The sequence below is a fragment of the Miscanthus floridulus genome, chromosome 1 (assembly GCF_019320115.1).
Source record: "Miscanthus floridulus cultivar M001 chromosome 1, ASM1932011v1, whole genome shotgun sequence".
NCBI classification, from domain to species: domain Eukaryota; kingdom Viridiplantae; phylum Streptophyta; class Magnoliopsida; order Poales; family Poaceae; genus Miscanthus; species Miscanthus floridulus.
Genome location: NC_089580.1, coordinates 199,679,812 through 199,695,684, shown reverse-complemented (window position 1 = coordinate 199,695,684; position 15,873 = coordinate 199,679,812).

The window sequence follows — 15,873 nt, the reverse complement described above, 5'->3', positions numbered from 1 at the left end:
TTCTTTTTCTATATTTGTTAGAGTATGATTCATGTAAGAGTCACGTGTTTCCTTAGATATGGACTTGGTGTCCTAGTCGTATTTGGTTATGTCTCTTTAGATCAGGGTATAAATATAGATTGAGGGGCAATGTAATAAAAATGAATCAATATCAAAACTAATTTTTACTCCTATTTGCATCTACTTACTTTTCGGCGACTTCGTCAATTTGCATATTTTTTTCCTTTTTATGAGTTCTCATTGATTCGGCAAGTTGCATCGCTTCAGTGCGACCTTCGGTGATTCTCGAGTTCCGCGTGAGTATCTCTTGGCCGTGACTTCCGGGCGTATCGCTGTTGTCAGGACCAAAGTGCTCGTATCTTCATCCTTGTCGATTAACAGGTCAAATCGACTGGCACGCTTTGGATATCGATTCGGGTATTAGCCCTTTATGTTTGCAGATCCACTTTTACATAAACAAAAACAAAACTCCCCTGCTACCTGCTACGATTTTTATTTGCCGTGCCTCGGCGCCTGCCCACTCTCGCTGTCACGCGGGATATCCGGATAGGTGAGAGAAGTGCAAGTAACCGAGTTGGCGTGCTATGTGTATTTTTTTTATTTTTAACACTTTTTGTAAACTAATTTTAAATCTAACACTGTTTTATTTTTTTTCCAAAACTAGCAGTTTTGCCCACGCCTATTTCCCTAGCATGGCAAAATGCTTGTGTCACGCCATGCATGGTGGCACGACGAGAGGGATGACATGGCGATGACCGAAGCGCTGACTGACGATGTGGCAGGGTCTGCCACGCCACAGCCCATGGCGCAGCACTGACACGCTAAGGCCCATGGCTTGGTAGGACCTGGACATAGACAGAAGCCGACTAGCCTCAATTGCAATTGAATGGGAGCTGTTGTCGGTGTTGTAAACAACTATAAGTGCTGCCACGACGCATTGAAACGAATATAAAGCAAATAAATGGAGTCCATGCGCAAGTTGACAAGTTGCCACATAACATTTTCATTGGTTCATGAGTCTGCAAGTTTTGGACGATAATATTCATTCGACATAACCAACTAAGTTCCAGGAGTGTAAAGATGGCCTTCACGTCTTGCATGGTCAAGGTCATCTCACTACAAGATAGGTGGAATGTGTGGGTCTCAAGCCTCCACCTGTTATAACAATAGAACGATTGTTAGTTACCTCAAATTTGTTATAAGAACGTTTATGTACAATGAAGGCACTCGCACCTATCTACATCTATAGTAAGTAGTGCTAGGTCAAAGGGTGGAAGACCATAGTTGACAACACGGACAAGCTCGAAGAAGCCGGCACGCCGTATGTACGGCGCATAACGCTCGTCCCACTAGTGCGCCCTAGTGTGCGTGCAGGGCCTCAAAGGAGGCAAGGGCACCTCTGCGTCAGTGTCAGTCAAGAAGTGTGCTCGGTGCGGGTCGTCGTACTCCACCTTAAGAAGAGGGTACAACTGGTGCTGTGTGGGAGGGCCATCCTGTTATAAATTGATAAACAAAGGGTTAGAGTATTCAAATTAATAATATTCAAATTAACATTATGTTGCATTGTAAAATTTGAACTACTTGTTACATAATACGAACACAATATGAAAGCACATGTATATATTCAAAGTAACATTAACAGATATATTAAACAACTTCACTAGGAAAATAAGCAACTTCTATGTATGGACATGCTGCCCTAGTCTTCTATGCCTGCTAGCCTTGTGACCAGGGTCTTTGCAAATGGAGCAAAGATTTCTACCACGGGTCTCATTGAAGTATCCCCCTACGTACATGTCTTTGTTGTACTCTCTCATAGCGTCCATGTTCCCCTTGAGTCGCTTCTTCTTCCTCCTACCCTTCCCTACCTTCATTAGATCTGGATGCAACATGTAGTCATAACCATTATAATGTGGCCACTATGTCGGGTCAAGGTATGACTCGAAGCACATCTCCTAAATACTAATGGTGTTCGAACAGAGATACAAGGGTGACATATATGGCAGATACTCATAGTTGTACCCACAAACCATGCAGGTCGTGATCATATGAGAGCAAGGGGCATGCATGATCTGGGGGACGTTGCAACTGCACTCTACCTTTTCAAGATCAACTTGGTAGTTTTGTCCACCATAACGTTCACCGCCCAAGCTTGTGCCACCCTTGCCCCGTACACTAAAGATATGGCGGCGGGGTCCATATGGCTCGGCGGTGTGCTGCTTGGCCAATTTCTCGACCTCCTTCAAATGTTCTGCTCTGGCCTTTCTAGTACGCCTCTGCTCAGCTATATTCCTCTACGCAAGTTCCCACCTCTTGACAAAATATCCGTTGCACTTATGAAAGGAGAACTCAACAATTCCAGACACAGGCAACAATCAAACTCCGATGAATACACAGTTGAAGGATTCCAATGAGTTAGTGGTCATGATGCCATACCTGAAACCCCCCTCATCATATGCTAATGTCCACTGAGACTTCTATTCCATCTGTGCCTCTAACTAGGACTTTCCCGCTTCATTTAGCATCTTGTCTAGTTCTCTCTTTGTCTCCTTAAACTAGTGTTCTGTACGTACATAACATAGAGCTTTTACCTTATCACATACCTCCTGCTTCCTCTAACGCCGCTAGAAATTAGCGGCAAAGTGTCTCATGCACCATCTATGCACTAGAGGTGGGAACCCATCTATATGCTCAGTTGCAGCATTAAAAACCCCTAGGTGATGGTCCGAGATCAAACATATAGTGCAAGATGGGCCAAGCACTTGTACACATAGAAAGCCGCATGAACCATGACCATGATTCATTGTTCTCTCCCTCTGCCAAAGCAAAAGCCATGGGTACTATCTGGTCCTTAGGATCAATAGCAGCAGTCATCATCAAGGTACTATCTGGTCCTTAGGATCAATAGCAGCAGCCATCATCAAGGTATGATGTAGACTAGGCCTGATCTTCCAAAAGGTATGATAGCGTCGATTGGTGGATACTTGACATTCATGATCTAGGATTCGAACCAAGATTGATTCGGACCCCCACAACCATTACACCACTGCTCCGTTGGTTATCAACCACGCGAACGCGATTGACCTCGCCGAGAAGGCTTTCCTGCAAGCGAATCGAGAACACAAGCAAGAACGGGATGAACGTAATCTGAAATTGCAAATAAATATGAGGCTTATGAAATAAAGAAGGAGTTCAAGTCTTTATTCTAAAGGACTAATCGCCACAGGCGAACAAGATCAAGAACTGGGGCCTTGGTTCACAGCAAGCGGCCTTGGCAGCGACAGTTGCAGCAAAACGATGTCTGTTTCACAAGGAAATCAAGAACTAAACAAAACCCAAACCCTAAGGAGAGTGATGGCTGCTATTTATAGAGTCTTGGGTATCACCCCCTGGACGTGCCCCCTAATGGGCCCAAACACGATACACGGTCCAACGGACTAAAAGACGGTGTCGTAGCACCCTGACAGATTCTGGACACTGACTTGTTTTGACGATTCCTATTGATTCCGAAGGTCTTTTGATGTGAAACCACTTGGATTGGCTTCCTTATCAAATTAGATTTCCAACCATATATGGATCGTTGAAAACAGAGTCCGAATGCATCCTGGATGACTAGTTTAAGGCAGACTAGTCCTGGAGCCCGAACTGGACTTGAACTTGAGTTGGACTGGACTTCCACCATGAAAAAGATGAATTGGACGCCCATGCTGGAACTCCTCCTCTACTTGGCTTGTATGCGATGAAGTAGTGATGTTCTCATCATCCTCCCTTTCTTGAATTGAAGTCGTCCTCACCTGAAGTAGATCGTCTTTTCCATTGGATGACAGCAACGATGGTTCTGGAAGAAGACGTTCATCTTGGCGCCCCATCCTTCGCAAAGGCGGCTGCCATGGTGGCTTCCCTGTTGGGAATTCATCCTCCTTCTCTTGCAAAAGGTTAGTACCAACAAGAGGCATAGCACTAGGAGTAGGACCAAGTGGACATATAGGCGATGTACAAGTTAGAGCATAACATGATTCATCATGATCAACAAGAACAGGTTTAAGAGCAAATAAAACTTCTTTCATGTTACTTGATGGTTCATTTGTTGGTTTGCTAAAGTCTTTATCATGGCCTTTTTTTTCCTTTTCAGCAAGTTCCTTTTCATATTGCACAATTTTAGCAGGTGATAAAGGAAGTAAAGCAATGGTCTTTCCTTTAAACATAAAAGTATATCTATTTTGCCTACCATGATGTACAACATTATTATCATATTGCCAAGGGCGGTCTAACAAAAGTGAACAAGCTTGCATAGGCACGACATCAAAATCAGCATAATCATGGTATGACCCGATAGAAAATTGCACACGAGCAGATTGTGTTACCTTTACCTTACCACTATTGTTGAACCACTAAACATGGTATGAATGTGGAAGAGCACATGTAGATAAACCAAGAGTCTTGACAAGCTTAGAACTTACCAAGTTATTGCTGCTCTCTCCATCAATTATAGCATGAACACGGAAATTATTGACAATGAGGAACATTTGAAACAAATTATGGCGTTGTAGCTTATCTACTGGCTCAACTTGTGTACTCAAAACACGCTGAACAATGATTGATTTGTAGTCTGCAGTGCATGCCACACTATCAATTACCTCATTAGGATCTTCAGCACTATCCACAAATTTATCTGCATAAAGATCAGTTGCAAGTACAAATTCATTCTCTTCATCACTAGCACTAGCATACCCACCATCATCAGTAGCAATATATGCGCGTTTGCTAGGGCATTTTTTAGCAATATGTCCCATGCCCTTGTAGCGGTGGCACACAACTTTAGAAGAGCCGCTAGAGGAATGTGTAGCAGATCCACTGGAAGAAGGTGTGATAGGAGAATTCTTCTTTACAGGCGCAGGTGGTGTCTGCACATTAGAAAATTTACTCACCTCGGTTGGACGTGAAGGAATCGATGGAGTCACAGATGGAGTCATGGATCACCTAGGTTGTCATCCCTATACTTCCCTTTCAGCTTTAATAGCATAATGATATAATTGGGAAAATCTAATCCATTCTTTATAGTCAAGAACATCCTGTATTTCATGACGTAAACCTCCAAAAAATCTAGAACACTTATCCATATCATCCTCTTGTATGTTACTACGTGCTAGACCAATTAAAAGCTTCTGATAATATTCCTCAATAGTTTTACTACCTTGATTTAAACATTGTAGTTTTAATCATAGATCACGCTGATAGTATGGAGGAACAAATCTTGATTTCATTCGTCGTTTAAGTACAGTCTAGGTTTGAGGTATTTAAGCATTAGCATTAGCATTAGCATTATTGATAATATCATTCCACCAGAAAAAAAGCAAAACTAGTAAACTCACTAGTAGCAAGTCTAACTCTATATTCTTCAGGTACTTGATGGGAGCTAAATTTTTGATCTACAGCCATATCTCAATCTAAATATGCTTCACGATCAGTAGAACCAGAAAAAGGAGGTATCTTAAACTTGGTTTTAGAGAAAGGATTATTATTACCTTGGTTGTTACCTCCCATACCGCGTCAGTTAAAGTTCAACCGATTACGGTTACGTGCATCCTCAGCACGTCGTTGAGCTTCGGCTTTAGCCTCCGCATCGCCATCGTCCTCCTCAGAGAGATCATCATCATCATCTTCAGGACGTGGTTCAGAATGTCGTTGTTCAACATCTTCAATCCTCTTGGCCAAATTGGTGATTTGTTGAATGATCTCATTGAACTTGTCATCAAGAATAGCACGAAGCTCATTCTTAGAAACACTGTCATTGAAATCTATAGGTGCGTCCTTGTTTCCTTGGTCGCTGCCTTTGGCTTTTCCTGACATGGTTAGTAGAAAGAAAAAGAAAACACAAATAGTATTATCCCTACCAACTACTTAGGTTGTGGACAAGGAAAAATAAGGCACTCAACTCTCAAGCGTCTTATCACGGTCTTATAAGTGTTCTTACCAAAGCAACAGGCGGTGCAATCGGTCGGTGACTGTGATACCGTTGTAGCTTGAGTGTAACAGTTGCAAGGCAAACCTGTACTTGATTAGAAGAAAGTGAAGCTTGGATAGGCACAATATAGTAGCAAGGAATAATAAAATTCATAATTGAATAGCAAAGCTGAATAAGTATCTCAAGTACTTATCTTAGTTGCTGGCCTACTCACGTTCCAAGTACCAGATGTATCAAGTGATGTGAACAGCAAGAATATAATTAGGAACAAGGTAGAAATCAGCACACGCAAACACAACTCAAATGGCGCTCTCTATGTGCTCCTCTAGATATTGTTCCACTTTTACCCATCTCTTTTTTCTCTATTTTTGGGTTGTCGTTGTTTTTTGGGATTCTTTGACTTTTTCTTTTTATTTTTTTGATATTTTTTCTTCACTTAGGAGCACAAAAGAAGTAACCACAGAAAATATGAGCTTAAACAAGTGAAAGACGTGGCCTGTGAAATTTCCAGAAGACGTGCTCGAAATCGACAAAGACCTTATGACCACGAAAAGAGAATCTTGTGACCACTTTTTGACCAAAATAAAAATCTCCGACCCCAATAACACAGGGGATGGACGGATCTAGAATTTTTTTTCTGATCAATTTTGATATATGGAACGTCGAAATCTGAGTTAGTATGCGAAAACTAGACCAGTTTTAAGAATAGACTCCGAATTAGAGGACAAAACAGGAACAATGTGCGCAAAATTGGTCACGACAGCAAGGATTTGATAAAAACAGTGAAGATAAGTGTAACAAATAAGATGGCGTGGACTAGGGTTTGATGAATACAAAGGAATCACAGCAATACTTGAAGGTGTTCACGGATTATGATGAAAAACAAAGAGGAAAACACAAACTGGACTAAAAACGATCTAAAACCAGCAACAAGAACTTGACCTAGGGCACAAACTCAACAACGCAAATCAGAGATGAACTTGCATGGCACAATGAGGCTATAGGACAGGGAATATGTGACGATGTATATTTTTTTGGCTTTTTATGGACTGTAGGTAATGCAAAAATAGTAACAATCTAAAGGGGGAAACAAAGTTATACCTAACAGGCAACAAGGTCTCTGATACCACTTGATGTAGACTAGGCCCGATCTTTCAAAAGGTATGATAGCATCGATTGGTGGAGACTCAACATTCATGATCTAGGCTTCGAATCAAGATTGATTCAGACCTCCACAACCGTTACACCACTCCTCCGTTGGTTATGAACCACGCGAACGCGATTGACCTCGCCGAGAAGGCTTTCCTACAAGCGAATCGAGAACACAAGCAAGAACGGGATAAACACAATATAAAATTGCAAATAAATATGAGGCTTATGAAATCAAGAAGGAGTTTAAGTCTTTATTCAAAAGGACTAATCACCCCAGGCGAACAAGATCAAGAATTGGGGCCCTGGTTCACAGCAAGCGGCCTTAGCGGTGACAGTTGCAGCAAAACGATGTCTATTTCACGAGGAAATCAAGAACTAAACAAAACCCAAACCCTAAGGAGAGCGATAGCTGCTATTTATAGAGTCTTGGGCGTCACCCCCCTGGACGCGCCCACTAATGGGCCCAAACACGATACACGGTCCAACGGACCAAAAGATGGTATCGCAGCACCCTGGCAGATTCTGGATGCTGACTTGTTTCGATGATTCCCGTTGATTCCGAAGGTTTTTTGACATGAAACTACTTGGATTGGATTCCTTATCAAATTATCTTTCCAACCATATATGGATTGTCGAAAACGGAGTCTAGATGCGTCTTGGGTGACCAGTTTAAGGCAGACCGGTCCTAGAGCCCGAACCAGACTCGAACTTGAGTTGGACTGGGCTTCCGCCATGAAAAAGATGAATTGGACACCCATGCTGAAACTCCTCCTCTACTTGGCTTGTATACGATGAAGTAGTGATGTCCTCATCAAGGTGCCCCTGTACTTTCCTATCAGGAAAGTGCCATCAACAAGTACGACTGACCGATACAACTAGAATGCATGTTTCGTTTGTGCGAACGACCAGAACACACGATAGAGGACATGCCTCAGTAGGTCCCGAAAATACATCCCTCTCATGTTCATAAACCATTTGAAGCCAGGGTTGTAGTAATGCATTGCACATAAGATGCGGGGCACCCTGTTGTACGCTTCCTCCCAACTATCCCATCGAATCACCAGGACAATTTGCTTAACATGCCAAGCCTGTGCATACTTCACATCGTACTTAATGAATCCAGATGTGGACTGTTGTAAAGAAGACACCAAAATGTCGTTATTGTCATCAACGAGCCCCAATATACGGCGGACAAGGTAACGTGCAGTGAGCTGCTGATGATTTTTCTTCCTCCTATTTGTTAGGCAAGTGTGGGGTTCGATAACTTTACTTATCCTACACTTGCCATCACTCTGTCTTTTTCATGCATTTAACCTCCACATACAACTGTTTTTGCATATCACGTGGTACCTCAACTCCTGGTTCGAATGAGTGACGTTGTACGGCCTATAATGATACACAACATAGTCCTGAAGGAAGAGCTTCATCTCTGACATTATATTGAATATCATCCCCTTTCTAAGGGTTTCTTTCTCATGGTCATACAATAATTTCCTACACATCTAGAGACCGGTGTCACAAACTGACATATCCGTCATGCTGACATCCCTAAAGTTTGAAACGCCCCTGAAAGGTACGTTCATCGACCTTAGTTGCTCAAGCTCAGTCGCTGTGTAAGGTGGTGGTGGAACATACTGCTGCGCTTCACTAATTCTACCCTATGAATCATAGGGAGTATCATCCGCTGGCAAATCTATGACTAGTCTACCCTGAGCTTGGATAGCATGTAAAACCTCAGTTGGTACTGGTAATGGCATACCATGAACAGGTGCTGGCATGACATCAACCGGTGTGGGCATAGCATGTCTATCTCCCTGGTCACCATCTGAATCATCCGAATCACTGCTAACTACATCACCGATCCTGTCCTCCTCCTCCTGCTCCTCCTCTTCTAGTTTGAACTCGTTCACATTGAAATCATTGCTTATACAACCTGCTTGACTTGAATGAAACTGCTCCTACATCAACTGACTGTCCAAATCCATGTTACCCCGAGCTGCTTTCCCTTCAACCCTCAATTCTTGCTCATTGCCTCCAACACCGTCAATGGACGGCCCATCCAGGACACCCTACATCCTATACCCATTCTTCACCACCACCTCAGCCATAGGCACATTAGAACCTTGGAGCACCCTAATATAGCGGGACCAGTGAGCAGGGTCGCGCAAAGGCATGAGGACATAGTGTGCCCTAGTCTTCCCAGAATCAAACCTCCCTTTCAGTGTGAAATCACCGTCAAACTTTGCATTCAAACGGACACAAATGTTGTTGAAGTTAGAAGGTTCATCAAACCATTCCAATGCTTCTTACATATCCTCAAACATACCATCTTCTCTCCTAACACTTCCTTCGTAAAAAAACCCTAACACAACAATCTATCTATAAAAACATTTCAAAAAACTTCATCAAGTCATACGTAATTTCCATAGTAATATTAATACATATTCTAACTATAACTATACTAACTAATCTAATATTAACATCTATACAAGGCTAACTACAACAACTAATTATACTAAATACAATGTATAACTAGACTCACTAACTGTACTAACTAAACTAACTAACTTTACTATCTATACTAACTTACTATATTGCCTATACTAACTAAACTAACTAACTTTACTAACTATACTTTACTAATTATACTAACTTTATTTATTTTACTAACTTACTGTACTAACAATGTCGATTCAATCAACAAATACACTAGGGGAGTACCTCGCGGCAGCGACGCTCATTCTCGCGGCGGCGGCACGCTAGACCGGGCCGGGAGACGCCGTCGCTGCAGTGAGGGCGGCGGTGGTAGTTGGGAGCGGTGTATAGCGCGGCAGTGAGGGCGGCGGCGGCAGTCGCAGGAGCTGCAGTGAGGGCGGCGGCGTGGCAGTGAGGGCGGTGGCGGGCACGGCGGGCGGCCAGAGGGGGTGGCCCGCCGGCGTTCGTGGCGCGCGGGCGCGTGTGGGCGCAGCGGGAGTGGCGTGCCGACGTGCGTGGCGCGGCTAGCGCGACGTGCGGCTACGGCCGACGGTAGGCGCGGCGGGCAGGCGCGGCAGGTAGGCGGGCAGGCGCCGCAGCAGGCAGGCGCGGGCGGGCAGACGGGCGGGCGCGGGCGGGCGTGCGGTGGGCAGGGCGTGGCGTGGTGGGACTGGGCCGTGGGGCTTTAGCCGGCTCTGCCGCGCCACCGATCAGGGCCCCAGTCGTCGCGACGTGTGGCACGGCACAGACGTTTTGCCGCGCCATGAAAATAGGCGCGGGCAAAAGTGCTAGTTTTGAAGGAAAAAAAATAAAACAGTATTAGATTTAAAATTAGTTTAAAAATGTGTTAAAAATAAAAAAAATTCCTAGGTGCCATGGCCATCTGGAACGCTGCCGTGTTTCTTTTTCTGGCTCCTCCAAAATCCGCGTCGCTACATAAACGCTGCCGTCTGGAACTGAACTTCAGACACTGAGGTTACTACTACGTACTACCTGTGTCGCCAAGCACGGATTGGGGGCGTCACAGAGGCTTTAAGATCCTTCTGCATACGAACACACGATCAGTGGCCTGTCAAGCAACTGTAGATAGATGATGGAGTCACGGAGGGTTGGCCAATGAAAAGCTCACTTTTTCTTCGCCGGAAATCAGTGCTGGGGTTCGGATGATTGTACTGACCAGTGACCACTGACCACCGACGAATGCCACTGTTCCTGCTATTAGTCCTGTACTGCAACCACCAGCTCCACGCCTTTCAGATCGCTGTCGTTGCACTCTAGCCATCAGCGAGAAGGCGATGCGAATGTTTCCATCCATGCAGCGTCGGATTCGATGCGACATGCACAACATTTTCGAAATAAAAGGGCAGCGAGTGCAAGTGCTTCTTAGAAGAAAAAAAATACTAGTATACACTAATAATGCAATAATAACAACATTGTTTTGATTAAAATTAAAAAAATCGTACGCCCTAGCTAAGGGTCTATTTAATTTATATCTATTGGTACTAATACAATAGCTAGCATCTAAAAATAGTAGTAAGGGTCTAACAAGTCTGCTAATAGACTTGCTAACTACTAGAAACTAGAGATACTAAAGTGGAGAGGTGCTGATATGTGTTAATATAATAGCGTATCCAACTACTTCCTCAGTAAAAAAAAAGTAATGTTCTGTGATTTACAATTTATCTCAGAAAAAATGATGTTCTAAGCTCTAGACACGGTTTTGACCCATAGGAAGTCTGCATGTTTCTATGCAGCACATGTTAATTAGGCAAGTAAAGCATGGGTCATCCTTTTTTAAGCGAATCAAGTCTAACAAACCAAGGGTATTAGGGATATTTCTCGTTTCCACTAATATGTCTGAAAAATACTAGAACATCATTTTTTATGGTGGGAGTACATATTAGTAGGTGGATCTAAACATTCCCTATTGATAATAAGCTAGATAGTAGTTAGTATTTATTAGCTAAGGGGGTGTTTGTTTTGGGCTGCTAAAGTTTAGCCGGCTAATTTTAGTCTCATTTAGTCTCTTTTTAGCCAAACACTATGGTTAAATGGGACTAAATGGCCATTTAGCCAACTAGTCACCAAGGGGTTGCTAAATGGGACTAAACCCAACTTTGGACAGGGGATACCCCTCATTTATCCCTCACTCTCCGGCTCGCTCACTCCCACTCTCGCTCTCGCACTCCTCTGCTCTCCCCGCCGCCGCCCCCACTGTTGCCCACGCCGCCGCGACCGTCCCCGCTCCTCCCCATGCCTCTTCCACCGCTGCTGGTACACCCACGCGCGCATCCGCCATGGACGGTCATGGGGACTTTTTCTCCCAGTCATCTTCTCCGGTGGATCCAATGGCCTCTGGTCCGTCGTTCATCCTCGACGCCGGCGACTTCGGCTACTTCCCCCAGGCACCGGCGCATGTTTCGGGTTCCTCTAGTCGGGGCATGGAGGGTCTGGATCTGAACGTCGACGTGGACGGTTATGCCCACATCGACTTGTACCAGGGCCTTGTCCAAGGTGACTGGCATTCCCGGTGGCCACGGTCTTCCGCCTCTTCGCATTGGCGCCAGATCTCCCGTTCGTTCCTCCTCGCCTAGTTCAGCGCGCTCCAAGGCGCCGCGCCAACTCTGGATCCAGCGTTGCTCGTGCTCCACCGATGGCCAACCGCAGGCTTCATGGATCAATTGCTGCCGGCAGCTCAAGTCTGGTTGTGGGCGGCGCTGACGCAATGGAGGAAGAAGATGACAACGGCATTGAAAATGAGGTAAGCTTGTTTTTTCAGCTTTGACCTGCTCTGATCTGTTAGCTTTGATCTGCTATGTTTTGATTTGATCTGTTAGCTTGTATATTCTTTGATGTGCTCTGATTTGCTTTGATCTGATCTGATAGCTTGTACTTGTCTGATATGTTAGCTTGTACATGTGTCTATTTGACTGATCAATTAGCTTGTACATGTCTGCGTCTGACTTGATGCTCTATCAGTTTGACAAGGCAAATTGGTCTACAAAATATCATGTCCCTGAATGGAGGCAAGGACCTGCACCAAGAGGTAAAAAGGAGCTGTTTAATTATGCACATTCTTCACTTAGAAATGTCATAAAGAGATCTTTTGAAGTGCTAAAGATGAAGTAGAGGATTTTGTTAGGTTTACCTAGCTTTCCAATGCCCAAGCAAAGCAAAATAATTATGGCATGCATGGCATTACATAATTTTATTAGACAGAGTGGTATGATGGATGATCTCTTTGACTTATGTGATCAAGATGAAAACTATGATCCAAATGGTGAATCTTCTTCTCAAGCAAATAGAACCAATAGACGTCATGGGGATGAAGATCAACGCATGAATCAATTTTGTGATTGGATTGCCAATGGTTTGTTTAGTAGGTCATAGTTGTCAAGAGTGAAATGATTTGTAATAATGAGGATTTGTGTACGTGTGGTTTGTAATAACGATTTAAACATTATTTATGAGTGAAAAATGTTACTACTGTAGCCAGTCAGCATAGCAGCGCGGCTAGAGAGCAGAGCAACGTGGCCAGAGAGCAGAGCAGCAAGTAGGGGCGCCCAACATGCCAAAACACCAGCGCGCGCGGCCAGCGCACCAAAATGCCCAGGGGCAGAAGTTAGCACTTAATTAGGGATGTTTTGGTCATCATACACATCGTGATGTCAGGTTTAGTCTCTTTTAGTCCACCTAAGCAAATAGGAGTAACTAAAGTTTAGCAGCTGCTTTAGCTGGCTAAAAATTAGCAGCTTTGAAACAAACACGCCCTAAATAGCTTAGCCAGCTAACTATTAGCATCAGTAGAACTAAACATAGTCTATGTAAAGATAAAGATATAAATCATAGATGCATATATTCAAATTACCTCACATAGATCATCGATGTACATGACAGATGCAGTAGTCTAGTTTAATTTTGTTGCTATGCTCCTACAAATTAAAGATGCTTCCAACTACCAACCCAACCCTTAACGATACAAGAAGATCAATGCTTTTCAAAAGCCAAAGTCATAGTACCAAATGTAGCATGATCAAATTCAGAAATAAGATGGCGGAGACGGTGAGCTTCAGCTATTCCACTATCAGGACTCAGGAGCACACCTGAAAGTACAATCAAACCCTAATTGTGGGTTTTGGTGATAATGATCACGTAATTAGAGAACTAATGAGATTTATCGAGATGACAAGGAGGAAATTCATGTTCGAGGATGCTACACGAAATGGAGGAGCCCCTAATTACAAATATAGATGGCTTCAAACTCAAAGGAAATTTAAATTCTTTTATATTTTGAATTTGAGTATAGAAAAAGCCATACTATAAAGGGGAACACAATACTTAAGCAAATATGTGCTACCAAGTGCTCAAACATACACATGCATTCTCAGATTCACAGCCAAGACAGACTACACTTCACTTTTACCCTTGCTGTCTTGCGTGGTGCGGCACTGCCACACTTGAGCCGCGACACTGCCGTGACTCAAGTGACCGTTGGTGGCTGGGGGTATTTATACTCTTCCTCTTTCTCCCCAACAGCGCTCTTATTCCTTCTGCTCATTCCAGCACGCCCAAGACAGAAAAGGAGCCCTCTCTCTCTCTCCCTCCATTAGTGACCTTGAGTCCTCAAACAAATCCATTGATTTCCCCATTAATCTTTGAAAGAAAATGGTCCAAAACTCGATTAGAGAGCAGCTCCATTGATTCTCCAACTCTAAAGAGCACTTGGTTCACGTTTTGGCCGACGGCTGTGTTTGTTACTCTTGGAGCTTAGCTCCTAGCCGGCTAGAGCGTTGCCCGTGGAGCTTGTCAACTTGTATGGCAACCCCGGAAGATTAGTAACTATCTCTTGAAGTTAGTAAATTTACCTTTCATCTCAAGAGTTAAGTCCCTTGACTTAAGAACGAAGAAGGGTTGGAAAGCCCTAAGCCTTAGTGGCTAACCTCAACAACGTAGAGGTAGGCTAGTCTTGGTGGCGAGCCGAACCACGGGATAAATTATTGTGTCACTTATGCTTGATTTACATTACTTGCATGACATATTATGGTTGAGTTGATTTCTAGGGTTTCTAGTCGATCTACTTGTGTGTGGTGTTCCTACTACTTCTAGCTCTTGATCTGTGATTGTCATACCTGCAGTGAGCTAGAAAATTTCTTTAATCTAAGTTTTCGTTCACGAATTTTGAACTGTGACTCGAAGTTGTCTACAGGTGCGGCAGTGCCGCTATTCTGGTTCGGCAGTGCCGCAGTCCGGTAGGCGGTAGTACCGCCCTTCAGAGCAATAGTACCGCAGGATGAATTTGACAAATGTTTAAGTGTTTATTTTGATAGACCTGTTCACCCTCTCTGAGCCCACAAGAGATCCTACGACACCTACTCAATCTCAACCTGAACTGTTCTGTTCCGGCCCAAACTACCGTTGAACGCCACGGACGTAGTATGTACTACTCCAGTTCTCCAAAGCTAGGCGCAGCCTTACCCAGTTACCCTTAACTGGCCTTATCCTCATGGGTCAGTTGGTCAGTAGCCAGCTAGCCCCGCCACTACCTCTTGTTGACTCCAACGGTGGAGTTCATTGCACTCGTCAGTACATTTTTGCTGTCAACACCTCCACTGAGGTCAGGCATAATGGCTTCTGTAACTCCTGTGTAGCCTGTTCAGGTCGTCTTCGATGTAGTTCAGTTGTTCAACAACTCGTGTCACAGTCGATTATAGACATTTAGTACCCTTCACGATGTGTTATATAGGGCTGCATTTGTCATACTCGACCAACAACCGTTTTTCTTTCTGAAACTAATTAACGTACACACTTCGTCCTACCGAAGGCAACTACTACCAGTGGTGCCAAGAGTGCTAAGGAAAATGTATCAGTTTATACCAAACTTTCAAAAAAATCAGTTTATATCCGAGAAAAAAATTCTACGACTGACACTCAATTTATGTTTTTTTTAAGTGACACCCGATTTATGTGACTACTGACAGTGCGTGTGGGACTCGGCTGCAGGCCTGCAGCGAAACGGAGGTTGCGCATGTGGCTGGGCTCGGTGAAAAATTGCTGGACCAGAGAGCCTGGAAAGCGAAGTGGACCGAGGCCTCCGTTAGCACAGATGGCTTTCCGCATGTATCCCAAAAGATTTTCTTTTGTAAGGAAACCAAAAAGGTTTTCGTAGAAAACAAGTACCGGAGTTTCTTCATTTTTTCGCTTCGAAACATTTCTTCCTCAGATGGAAGATCTGAAGGAAATTGTTCTCGTTTGAAAAAAAAATACATAAAAATGGAGAAACT